This window comes from Chrysemys picta, chromosome 1, assembly GCF_011386835.1.
Source record: "Chrysemys picta bellii isolate R12L10 chromosome 1, ASM1138683v2, whole genome shotgun sequence".
Lineage (NCBI taxonomy): Eukaryota > Metazoa > Chordata > Testudines > Emydidae > Chrysemys > Chrysemys picta.
In genome coordinates, this window is record NC_088791.1 from 8,433,168 (window position 1) to 8,446,868 (window position 13,701).

At 51.5% G+C, this 13,701-nt stretch overlaps 1 protein-coding gene across 15 annotated transcripts in view; it reads right to left on the reverse strand.

The window, feature by feature from the left end:
- Positions 1 to 1,964, reverse strand: part of LOC101937181 (collagen alpha-1(VII) chain-like) — a 216,523-nt gene extending 214,559 nt beyond the window's left edge. For all 15 annotated transcript variants that reach the window (XM_065552743.1, XM_065552766.1, XM_065552759.1 and 12 more), the window contains exon 1: positions 1,760 to 1,964. The gene's annotated coding sequence lies outside the window, so the exon portion shown is untranslated. The remainder of the gene's footprint in view (positions 1 to 1,759) is intronic.
- Positions 1,965 to 13,701: the final 11,737 nt, after the last annotated feature.

Below are 13,701 nucleotides of genomic sequence, written 5' to 3' on the forward strand. Positions count from 1 at the left end.
CAGCCTACTATGCTAATTGTACTGTATTCTCCCAGGTGAAGTATTTCCAATGGCTAGGTGGGAAAGGGTGGACTTCCCCATTTTCTAATTCGGTCACAATGATCTGGCTCATGTGTCACCACTGCCCTCTGCTGGATGGAATCAAAACTGCTCAACTGTGGCTCATAAGCTCAATACTGCTAACAGCAACTGGAGATTCTCTTTCAGTGGAAGGGGTAGCAGCCTGTGCTGTTGAGGCAGGAGAATCTGGGTTCTTTTCCCCCACTGCTGCTGGGCAACTCCAAGTGACCAAAGCCTAAAGCATAGGAACAAATGACGTTTCAGATGAGCATGGATTTGTTACTTTACTGAACCAGATGCCCCAGGTAACACTCAACCACCGTTTTGCTCCAGCCCTATTCCCAGACTCATAATTATGGGCGAGCTTTAATTCAGCTCATGGTCCAACTTTCCCTTCTGGTGGCCAGAGCCGGAGGGGAGGTGGCTTGCAATCCAGCCCTTCATTATGCCAGTAGTTGGAGGTCAGGCTGTGGCTGGGAGCCCTGAACGTCACAAGTCCTAGGAGGCTCCCGTCACTTGCACCTTGGCAGATCTAGAGTAACTCCCCTGAGGCCAGTGCAGTTACTCCGGACGGACACCCGAGTGGCAGCGCAGAATTCAGCCCAAGGAGTGCAATGACCATGCGTATTGCAGGGGCTGCGTGGCCCGGCCAGAATGAAGCCATGTGGCATCACGTCAGCCCCTAATACTATTTCCTCTCACACGCCTAGAGCCGGGTGGAATATTTAGTTCGCTACGAGACTATCAGAATAACAAAGTGGCCTTATGGGCTGCTCTGTGGCTATTGTGACTTTGATCCAGGATTTGGTTTCAACACCTGTTATTTTACCAGCACCTTGGGCGTGTTTGGAAACGGAACGAACGCCTAGTAAACCCAGCTCCTAGTTCTAGCGAGGGGAGGTCGTCCTGGGCTCACACTCAACGCTCTGCATCCTCCCCACCTCCCACCGCTGCCCCAGGGATCCCAGAAAGCACGTGCACCGTGGGGCCGCAATTCTCCACAGGGGTGAAACTGAGGATCCACACTCTCGACACGCAGCAGGGGCAGCGTCTGGGATCAATTGGAGGGGAGGGGGTTGTACAGCATATCGAACATTCTCTGTCGGCCAGAAATTCAATCATCTCGTACGCGATTAGATTTTAGCCTGCAAAGCCGGGGGGAGGCAAAAAGTGGAAGACGTAATGGAGCATATAGGCCTGTGAAAAGTCAGGGAGGGGACGGGGCGACCCCCTGGCCGCACAAGCAAACCATGCCCCTGCCCTGCAGAACAGATCATTTCTATTAGACAATACTCCAGAGACACTGCCATTCGACATCAGTGCTAACGCGCTCCACGTCGCAGCCTCCGGCATCCTAATGTGACACAGGCTCTAAAGAACTCCTCTCTGCTTCCACAGGCTTTCCCCCCAGCACTCCCATCAGCATGGTGCGTGCCACAAACCGACAACTTGGGAAGAAAGTTAATGTGCCAGACCCCACAGGCTGCAGATTCCCCCGCAACCCCCCCCCCCCCCCCATCCCTTTCCACTTATCTCGTCCAATCCTTCGCTACATTTCTGAGAGAGTTTTTCACGACAGGGTTCAGTGCACTGTAACAGGAGGGTTTGAAGAACAACCTAACGGACGGCATGGAGAGATTTATATTGCATGCAGAGAGAGCGCTAGACACAGGCAGTCACTGGCACTAGCAAAACTTACCCGGGTGAAACGTTCACATCTCGGATTTCCCTCCAGGTAAAGGAATGATACAATCATCAGAAGCCTTCAAATTCCTCTGTCCCACGAGGAATTTGCAAGGGTTCGGCTGCGTAATCCCCAAGCTCCTGTAGTTCCACACCGGAGACGTGCCGGTCACATTGGCTGGAGTGCAACTCTCAGCACAGTTGGAAGAAGTTATGAAGCAGGAGGAGGGGCCCGCTCTTTATTCCGGGGAAGACGGCTGACAGGGGATGGGCTGTGCTTGGCGGAGGGGCCGTTTCCCCCCTCACGCTTTCGACGGGAATGGGGGGGGGAGGTGGGGGGGAAGAGAGCTACCTCATGGGCAAAAATAAATAAATAAAATAGCTGCACGCAGCAGGAATGTCAGAGCAAAGGGCTCCCTGCGCAACAGAGCGCCAGGCCTGAGCACCTGCAGGGAAGGGAGGGAAATGGGGCAGCGGGGACAGGTTAGGTTACAAGGGGGCAGAGGTAAGAAAGGCAAAGGGAATGCAGCAGCAGGCCTGCCAGCAGCACTTCGCACCTGATCCACAAGGTCTTGGGGCGGGGGGATCATAGCCCCTTCTCCCTGCGAGAGGCCTACAGCCAGTGGAGGCAATTTCTAGCAATTGGGGATGATTAGTATTAGCTGCAGCTCAAGGGAAGGGGCAGATTCCATCTCGCGCAGTCAGAGCCTGACACGGCTTCCGTACTGCACGAGTTGGGGACGGGGGTTGGATACACCCTGAGAAGCACCTGGTCAGGCACTGAAATCAAACAGAATAGCCCTTTGCACTGCGGGTCTCAATCCATGGGGCTGAAGGGCTTTGTAACCCTGGACAAAATAAGTCTCAACACCCCCTTTCAGGTCAGTTAACACTGTCCCCATTTCACAGAGCGGAAAACTGAGGCTTCACCCAAACCTAGGAAGGTAACCGAGGAGCCCTAACTTTACCCATTCAGACAATGCTAATCCCACTCCAGCCGTGTGCACAGGTCTAATGATTGGTATTACAGCAGCATGCATACATATAGCGAAACTTGGTCCCATTGTGAGAGGTGCTGACCATACACATAGTAAGAGACAGTCCTTAGTGGAGGTCGTTTGGGGGTTAATTACCCTTATTAATATCATAGAATTATTTCAGGCTCATTAATAAAAGATTATATACACTACCAAACACTAGGCAAAATATGTTAAACATATAACCAGGTCCTGCCTCAAAGAGTTGAAAATCTAAGGCCCTGATGCTGCAAACATTTATGCACATGCTTCACTTTAAGCCCCAGTGCTCTGAGAGTGCCCCTTTTCCACTGGGCTGATGTATGCTGCTTCAGTCTTATATATTCCACACACACCCCTTCTGTCCCCAATACCCAGGAAGCTCAGATGGCAGGTACATTGTGCAAGCAGAATCATGGCATTGCCTACACCCCAACCCTCCCTGCTCCCTCTGTGCCCACTTGTTCTTGGAGAGGAATATTGAGTGGGCAGTCTCTGCTGTGCTAGGTAGTGCGACTGGTTCTTGGGGTACCCAGGATTGTGAGTCACCATGTTATCCCCTGCCTGCAGCGGGAGGGAGTCTTGCTTGTGCTTGGCTGGGTGTCAGTTCCCTAACACCACCAGCCTGTGAGACATCCAAGCAACCTCCTCTGGGCTAGACCAGCCCTTACTTTGCCTTGCAGTTTAATAATAGGTGCAGCCCAGTCGCGGAGTCCCTTTGAAGTGTTCCACTTTGATATCCAGTTCCTGACGCTGGCTACTCACAGAATTACCGGGTCTGCTGTTCCCAAAGAAACAGAGTAAGATTCAACTCAGGACCAGCACTTTCCTGAACATCACAGCACTGAGATAGTAAAGATACACAAAAGGTTACACATAAAACAAAATCATAATACGCTTTCTAGAGACTAAACTTAACTAACAGGTTAACCTGCTGTCCAGAGAAGTTCATCTCACCCAAAGTCTGCTGCAGCATTTTCAAATAAGGTTGATTGAGACCCCGGTTTTATGAATGCAAGTATGCAGTTTACTTCCTCGGTGCAGGATATCGAGGGGGTTTTTTTTGGCCTTCTGGAAATACTCCCAAAATTCATTGTCTTTATGCAGAGATGGGATAACCCCCTGTGTTTTCCTGTGTGCTCCTTTCCTGATGCCTTCCCATCTCTTCATTAACATTTGTCTTTGTATGTAAATGGACATCCATAGTCCTAGCTTACAATGCTCAATATACATCCTTATAGAGAGATGCAGTTTCTTACCTCCTGCTTGGAGGAAAACCTGTTTTTCACCTTTGCTGGTGACAAATACCTTGACACAGACTTTCAAAACATATTTTCAGTGTATATGCAGAACTCCTTACATAGCATCTGTACATACATTTCACAGTGATGTCAATGACCAGCATGCCACCAGCTTTCCTTTGAGACCTCACATGACATTCTTTGGTAAACTAGAATCTACACACCAGACTCATGAGACGTCTGTAAGCCCTCTGCACCGCCTTGCCAGCTGGCATTAGAGATTCTTGGGTCACAGGTAGGCCCTAAGCAGCTGTGCGGTGGAAGGTGGAGTGTCTTACTCCTGTCATTGTCTATAGACTCACAGTCAGTCTTCGTATGCATTTATTAAAGAAAGCAACTACAACTACATATGCAGGAACAGAGTTGCACACAGCTCAAGTTCCAGCTTTGTCTCCTCTTATTTACCAGGGACCATACCCAGCCTGAAATTCTGTAAAGCACACAGCAACATCTAGCACCTGAATGGCAAGCACACATATGATAGCCTCTTGCATAGTCAAAGAGAACGAGGCCTCTTAATTTTCACAGTTCAGTTGCTGGCCAGAGCAATTGGCAGCAGTAAGCATGATAGTGGAAGGGGATGGATGGTCCACATATCTCCTTCATTCCATTGGCCATCCCATCGGACAGGCAGTAAGTACCTAGGGCATTCCATTAAGGAATAAGATACATTTGCTGCTGAACTAACTAATTTTGAAGCTAGAAATACAAAGACTTAGCTGACCACGGGGACTGCCCTGGCTTGAGCTGGGCCTGGCCTGGCATGAGGCTGGCTCCAGGAACGGGGTTCAAAAGCTACCTTTGCCCCACTCATTGTTTTCTGACCTGCACCATCTGCTGTACAACCACAGCTCAGAATCTGGCCCCGTTCATTGATGGGCGTGCACACCCAAACTCCAGTCCTACCTACTTCTCAGCTCGGATCTGTCCTTAGATGCGGCCCACCCCCAGTTCATTCCTTTGTCCAAACTTTCCTTCTATCTACTCTTCCTGTTCCTATATTTGGACCGCCTTTCACACACCCCCAGATGCTTAGACCAGCCTCCTGAGTAACAGGCACCCCATGCCTATATATCTCCCTTCAATAACCTTTCAAACACCCAGCCAGGGCCGGCTCTAGGCACCAGCCCTCCAAGCATGTGCTTGGGGTGGCACTGTCCAAGGGCGGCACTCCGGCTCCTTTTTTTTTTTTTTTCCCCTTCGGGTGCTGGGAGCCGGCCCTGAGTGGAGGTGAGCTGCGGCGGTGGGGGATGCAGGGAGGGCCGCAGGAAGTAACCCTGGGGGGGCAGAGGAACTGCTTCCCCCCGCCCCGCTCACCTCTGCCTCCTCCCCCGAGCGCGCCGCCACTCTGCTTCTCCCCCCTCCCTCCCAGCCTGGGAGGGAGGGGTAGGAGGGGAAATGTGGCGTGCCCAGGGGAGGAGGCGGGGCTGGGGATTTGGGGAAGGGGTTGGAATGGGGCGGGGAAGGGGCAGAGTTGGGGCGAGGCCGGGGGCACGGGAAAATTTTTTTGCTTGGGGCGGCAAAAACTTGGCGCTGGCCCGGCATCCAGCTATTCCATGTTTCCTTCCAGCTGCAGTCCCTGTACACCCACCACTTTGCCTGCCCAGGACTCTGTACCCTGCAGGATTGTAGCTACTCATGCCTTAAGGACCAGTTCTGCAAGCACTTGGGCTTAAAGTGAAGCATGTGCATAAATGTTTGCAGCATCAGGGCCTTAGATTTTAAACTCTTTGAGGAAGGGACTGGTTATATGTTTAACATATTTTGCCTAGTGTTTGGTAGTGTGTATAATCTTTTATTAATGAGCCTGAAATAATTCTATGATATTAATAAAGGTAATTAAACCCCAAACGACATCCACTAAGGACTGTCTCTTACTATATGTATGACTGAGACACCATTCCTTCCCATTGCTCCTGGAAAGAGAACAGCTGTGCATCACGCCATACTGAAGGGCTAAAGGGAAAGGCCTTGGGGAGAGGTTTTCCCTATCTCATTAAAAGCACCCCCAGAATTAGATGTTTGGGGTATATTTTGATCAAAAAGGCCAGGCTCTTTCGGATTATGCTGGAGTTTTAGGCCATTATTAAGATTTCCTGTAGATCAAAATCTTTAATGTAAAAGCAGACACCAAGATTTGGTTTTAACAATTGAAGCTAAATTGAATGATATAAGGATCCAGGATCCCTGAATGCATCGTTCTCAGACTGAATAGACCTAATTGCAATTGTATCTGCATTCTACAATTATATCTATTCGTATCTACAGAACCGGGTAATCATGATGAACTGATGCTGTTCAGTCTAAATACATTTTATGCAAGAGCTGGGTGCGAGTGGCAGGTTTCACATGTGGGTCTGAACTATCGCACAGTATGGGGATGGGGGGTGGGGGTGTTTGGATCTAAGGGTTTGGTTCAGGTCCATCTAGGCTTGGGATGTCTACGTCTGAGTTCTTGTCTTTCAATAGCCAGACAAGACAGCCCTGACACAACCATACAAGATCTAGTGCCTTTCATGAAATGGCCTCTAGTATTATTAATGTGTATTGCAGTAGCAGGTAGTGGTGCCAACCAAGGGACAGGGTCCCAGTGTGCTAAGCGCCAGACCCACAGGCAGTTCAAAGACACTCAGTCCCAAAGAGCTCACCCTGTAGGTTATGGCAATACACAACAGGTGTATGAGAAACAAGCAGTGGGAGGATTACGTTTCCCTTAAGGTTTATAGATCAGTCTCATTTTGTTTTGGTGCTGGTGAAAGAAGCCAGATCGACGGCCTTGCAGCTGAAGTCCTCTGCCCATGGAATGGGCACCGCATGGTTAACAACTAACATGCCCCACCCGTAATGTGGGGGGAGATGGAAGTTCGATGTGCATAGCCCATTTGCTCCTTGGCCTCTAGGGGTATATCTACAGAGGGATACAAAACCTGCCGCTGGTCTGGGTCAGCTGACTCGGGCTTGCGAGGCCCGAGTTCAGACATTCGGGCTCGAACTGGACTCTGAGTTCTGGGACCCTGTGAGGGCAGAGGGCCCCAGAATTCAGGCTCCAGCCCAAGCAATTTTTAGCCCCGCAAGCCCACGCCAGCTGACCCTGGCCAGCAGTGGGTCTTTTATCCGCGTGTAGACATTAAATGGCCACTTTGTTACCAGGGTAGTGCCATCATAGGGTGACCAGATGTCCCGATTTTATAGGGACAGTCCCAATTTTGGGGGCTTTTTCTTATATAGGCCCCTATTACCCCCCACCCCCGTCCCGGTTTTGTACATTTGCTATCTGGTCACCCTATGCCATCAGGACATATGGTCACTTGCGATGTGAACAATCTGTTCACAAGGAACTGGACTGGAAGCACTCACTGATTTCCCACCAGCCAGATCTGACCCGTGCGGATTCAAAGTGATGATCTGGAGCCAAAAGACTCTGTATCTCATTACCAGAGCCCTGAGCCACCTGGCTCCCGCCACATTCTAAGGGGGAGGGGAAGCTGGTGCTTCAAACTTGTCAAAACACCCAACTGCAAGTCACAAAAATAAACTCAGCTGAAGCATGTTTGGTATGTTTCCAAGAGTGCTCATCAGATACTCCAGCAATCAGCAATATTTTAAAGCAATCAAGTGAAAATAAGACAGGGAAAACAAAGAGGATCCTGCCTGTGCAATCATCCCCTGCCTTAACACTGACCTTCTCAGAGAGGGAAGACTTCTCATTCTGTAAAGTTCAGGATTCCCATTTAGCAGAATGGCTTGCCACCACAAAACCATTCATCAGATGACTGCAGAGAGAGTTTGCCGGCCCCCTGCAAGCTGGGGCACATACACGTCTCTGTCTGGAAAGATGCAACAAGGGAAACTCTGGCCATGTTCTCTTGACCTCTTCATGCACATGTATTGCTCCAGCCCATTGCCTGGCAAGGAGACTGAAGGGGCCTGTGCATTGGCTCAATGAGCTAAACAGAGCCAAGCAACCTCACACGGACTCAGTAGCATTCTGCTGGGATCAGTAATTCTGGGGCGCTGTGTGCTACCGTATGGTCTGAAACACAAGGACTGTGCCGTCAGCAGATCCCATGCCCCGAGGAGCGATTGACATGCTAGATTCCTTTCTGCCCTGACAGCGAGCATACTCACCCTGATCACCTCACATACTTCATCCCTGTAGCCTACTCCCAATAGCACAGCCTTCCTCCTCTTTGTCTAAAATGCAGCCTCTAAAATTACCTTCCCTGCTGGTCTTTCAGTGCACATCACTTCCCTCATGCATCCTTCCGACAGCTTCCCCATCAGCTTTCCCCTTCTTGTCCTGCTCTTCAGGGCCTTCGCAAATCACCCCCCACCTCCATCTCTGATTGCGTTTCCTCCCCACTCCTACAAACCACACCAGCCTCGATGCCCCGGTCACCTTCTTTCCATCAGTCCCTTCTCTTTGCCTTTCCACCTCATAGAATCATAGAAGATTAGGGTTGGAAGAGACCTCAGGAGGTCATCTGATCCAACCCCCTGCTCAAAGCCACCTCCTTTTTCAGGCCCTTCTGCCTAGGATTCCATCAGCCGGGACCAACCCTGGGGATTTCAGCACAGGCCTCCACCACAGGCTGTTACTCCTGGATACCCTGCCATTTGCCGGGCCATCCCGCTCTCTCTGCATTGGAGTTCCTCATTAAGACTCACTTCTCCTGCCAGGCTCTAAAAGAGTGAATTAAAAAAAAAAAGTTATAACACTTCCCTGAACTTCCCATTACACCCGGCCTTCTCCAGTTCCTCTCACACTCAGATCTTTGGGGCATGAAGTGTCCTCCATTTTAAGCCTGATCCAATGCCCAACGAAGTCAACAGAAATACTCCCACTGAGCCTTGTATTGGGATATGTGCCCGTACAGCACCAAGAGCTTAGGATAACAAGCAATGATCACTAAGCCAGTTATAAACAAGGCACATTGTTTTCAGGCACCCCAGCCCACAGGCATAACACCTAATGTACCAGTAGTCACTCATCATTCAGACCAGCGTGTTCCCTCTGAGCAGCATTTGGCTCCTTTATACCGTGATTGTGCAATATCAGGCCCCATTTTGGGTGATGCCCAGGAGGTTTAAGCCGTGTTTCGAGCCCTGGCGTTGCTAGTGACAGGGCCCCACTGAATCAAGGCTACAGAGGAAAGAGACATTAGAACTATCTCCCTGATCAGCACAGGATTGTCTTTTATGCTGTATTTTCCAGTGCTTTGTCTAATGGAAGCTGTCTCAAGGAATGGAGCTCCCATCACTTCCCATGACAGACAGTTGCAGGGCCTAATACATCATACCAGGGGTGCCGGAACAGGAGGTCCAGGGGCCATGATCCTCCCACTTTTTACTGGCCGTAAGGGCAAGCAACAGCAGAAGCAGACAGAGAGGAGCAAGCAGGGGCGGGGTCTTGAGGGGAAGAGGTGGCACGAGAGCAAGGCCTTGAGGGAAGAGGCGATGTGGGGGTGGGGTCTTGAGGGAAGGGGCGGAGCAAGAGCGGGGGCTTGGGGAGAAGGGGCAGCACAAGGGTGGGGGCTCAGGGAGAAGGGGCAGGGTGGGAGTAGGACACAGTTCGTGCCCCACCCCACACTTTTAGGGTGCTTCTTCTGCTCCTGCATCATAATCTCAGGAACATTTTCCCTCTCCATTTCATTTCTGTTATATATTCACGCTTGCAGTGCTCTAAATAATTCTTTCCCTTCCTTGGTGTGAACACTCTTTCTACAGTCATAGGAAGTTACGTCCTTCTTAGCCACCATTTGGTCAAACTATTCACATCTGGGGCTCCTCGAAGCCAATCCCACCAGCTCCCTGAGTATTTTGGTTGCTCTTTCGCTGAACACCGCCCCCACCTCCACGCTGGTCCTGCTAGTGAAGGCAGGGGGCTGGACTCAATGACCTTCAAGGTCCCTTCCAGTTCTAGGAGATGGGATATCTCCATTAATTATTATTATTATAGATATCTTTTTGCTAATACCAATCCCAGAACTGAACGCAGTTAGTCCCACATTCAGGTCTGACAGGTTTTCTATGATGGCCCCTACCCCTAAGGCTCAACTTGCCTGACGGCAATGTGTTACGGCAAGCTACGTGGAACAAGAGCAAGATGAAAGAGGAGGAAGAGAATGTCCCATCTACACCACAAAAGAGAACCATGATTAAACATGGTTGCAGGCAAGCCTTGCTGTAACATGCTTCCTGGGGGCGGCACCTGTCATGGCTCCCCTCTCAGGCCAGATTTTGGGAAGAGTTCAGAATCCAACAGCTCCCATCATTCTCCATGGGAGAGGAGCGCTCTAGGAGCTCCGGTCCCTTCAGTTAGGTGCCTTCATGGGAGCTGAGCTCTTCTGAAAACCTGGCTCCGGTTGTGAGTACTGAGCACTGGTGACAAGCTGGCCAGGAGGCCAAGATATTCAGCAATCAGAGATTTTGGGTGCTCAGCTTGATACCCCTCCAAAGGGCCAGATTGTCAAGAAGTGCGGAGCATCGACCTTCTGAACGCCAGGGCCCTTTTCGAGGGGTCTCAAGTCAGGCACCCAATCTCTGGCACTTTAGAAAAATCTGATCTGCCTCGAACTTGTTTGCTACATTCACACTTTCTGCTGCTGCTTTCAGCAAAGCCCAGTCCCCTCATTCATCCCCCTTTGCTCAAAGAAGGGTCTCTCACACACCCTTAAGGCCTGGTCTTGCTTCCCTGGCAGTTAATCATGACATTCCCACTGACTGCAATTAGAACGGCACGAGCGCCACTCCTCTTTGAGAGCACAAGCACAAGCCTTCCAACTAACTGACCTCCCACTGCCAGAAAACCAAAGCAGAAAATCCCTGGCCTAGGCCGCTGCCTCAGCCCTGTAGGAACTGGGCACAAGCACCTCCCTATTCCAGAGACACCTCTACCACTCTCCAAGCAGCCACTTTTACAGAGTTTCTTGCCAGGGTTGCCAACTTTCTGATTGCAGAAAACTGAACAGCCTTGCTCCGCCCCTGCCCAGCCCTTTACCTGAGGCCACGCCCCAGCACCACCCATTCTCTGAGGCCCCACGCCCCGCTCACTCCATCTCCCTCCCTCTCCCCCACCCTTGTTCACTCGCTCATTTTCACTGGACTGGGGCAGGGGGTTGAGGTGCCCGATGGGGTGCCGGCTCCATCTGGGGGTGCGGGCTCTGGGGTGAGGCCGGGGTTTGAGGTGCAGGTGGGGCTGTGGGCTGGGAGGTGGAGCCAAGGGGTTTGGAGTATGGGAGGGGGCTCCGGGCAGGGGCAGAGGGTTAGGGTGTGGGAGGGAGTTCGGCCTCTGAGAGGGAGTTTGGGTGCGGGAGGATGTACGGGGTGTGGGCTCTGGGTGGCACTTACCTCAGGCAGCTCTCAGGAAGCAACTAGCATGTCCCTCTGGCTCCAGGGTGGGGCCAGAAATGAGAGGTTCAGGGTGTCGGAGGGGGAGTCCAGGCTAGGGCTGGAGATGAGGGTTTCGGAGTGTGGGAGAGGCTCCAGGCTGGGGTAGGGGGCTGGGTTGTGGGAGGGGATGAAGGCTCTGGGAGGGAGTTAGGGTGCAGGAGGGGGTACAGGTTGCAGGCTCCGGGCAGCGCTTACCTCAAGCGGCTCTCGGGAAGCAGCTGGCATGTCCCCCTGGTTCCTAGGCGCAGGGGCAGCCAGGGGCTTGCGCGCTGCTCCCATCTGCAGCCACCACCCCCACAGCTTCCATTGGCTGCAGTTCTCAGGGCAGAGGCAGTGTGCCCCTGACCACCCAGGAGCCAAAAGGACATCTGGCCACTTCCAGGAGCCACACGGAGCTGGCTACTGTGGCCAACCGGACTTTTAGCAGCCCAGTCACCAGTGCTGACTGGAGCCGCCAGGGTCCTTTTCGACCGGGCATCCTGGCAACCCTATTTCTTGCTTGTCTGCTGGGGAACCTGATTGCCAGTTGTCTTCATCTTTGCCATATTATCTTCCCTCCAGCACCTGTGCAAGGGCAGGGGGAAGCTGGAGTTAATCTTTGTTTGCAGGTGACCACGGTATAGTCTTGGTGTAGTCTACAGTCCACGGTATAGGCCTGCTCCCCTTCAGAACAGCTGCGTGACCTGCTCCTGAAGTCTACCCTTGAGATGTGTTTACCTCAATCATGTTCCAGCTACACAGGGCACAGACAACTTTCTTTGTTTGGCAGGGGGCTAGAGTTAACTAATCATCATAATCGCAGGTCTGGACTATTTTGCTCTAATGAAGTTTTGTCCCACAACGAAATCTGCCCACTTTGAATGAAGAGAGACAAGGTGGATGAGGTAAGAACCAACTTCAGCTGGTGGAAAAGACACCCAAAAGTTCTTCTAGAGCTCTATGTGGCTCCAAAGCTGGTCTCCTTCACCCACAGAAGTTGGCCCAAACAAAGATATGACCTCATCCACCTAGTCTCTCTAATATCCTGGGACCGACACAGCTACGACGACACTGCAAACAACACTTTGACTGAAGTGAGATAAATGCACTTCTATTCTCTTTACTTATTAATGCAATCCCTACTTTTTTTTTTTGAGGGGCCCAGGGCCCTCCTTACCCCCCAGTTGTCCATGCCCATGCTGAGACCTGACTGCCATGAAGTTGGGTGAACTAGCTCTTCTTTTCACCCACATTCACCATGGGTAATGGGGGTCTGTCTGTTCTGAAGCAGTGGCACTCCCAGAGATATACTTCTCCCTTAATAATTGGATAATACAGTAGTTCCCTTTAGGTCTGGGATTGAGGAAGAACACCTGCGCAGCCCATTCAGATGCTGTTTTGCTCCTGCTGCCTTTCCTTGTTCCCTGCTCCTTTCCAGTTTTGCACACTCCAGAGGCAAGGCTTTTGATGGCTGTGCAGTGGGAATAAGTTTGTTCCTTTACCGTCGCCCGCCTGCTCCTTTGGGGCGAAGGGTGGAAGAGGAACAGACACAGGCAGGCGTTTGAACCCAGATCACAGCAGCTCCGTGGAGAAGAAATCGGCTTGTTCTTTGGACCTGGTTTCATGGGGATGTCACCAGAGTGAATGGCTGAGAAGGGGCAAGATTGGGTTGACGTGTTCAGTGATCCTGGGTAGGGCTTTTGCGGCATGGAAGTTGAACAGCCTGTAGCCAAATCACAGCCTGGCTTATGCTGATCAGGGACGATACAAACTATCAAAGGCGACGCCAGCCTGGGAATGGCTGCGTGCCAGTGGTGGAAGAAGTGGGTCCCACGTGCGGGATGCAAACAGCTAAATCATTGTAAGATGGGTTTCAGAGTAACAGCCGTGTTAGTCTGTATCCGCAAAAAGAAGAACAGGAGTACTTGTGGCACCTTAGAGGTTACTTCGGTGGCCTTGCTGAGGGACATGGTTTTGAGGTTCACCCATTGCTAGCCCTAGGTAGGGTTGGAATTTGTGCCGTGGGGAGAGGGCTGCTGCCCCGGGATGGGTTGGCAATTCAAGAAGGAACTGACCCCACGTCCCACATCGGGAGATCTGACTAAACGAAAGAGCAGCAGCAGCTCAGACAGCTGAAATTCAACAACAACCCTGCACCTGACAAGACAAACACAAGACCTCGCAGATCACGCTAAGCAGCTGCAAAGCAGGTTTATTCCACGCCTGTTACACGGGGCTCAGCCACCCTGGGGCATGCCATTCAGCGCAGA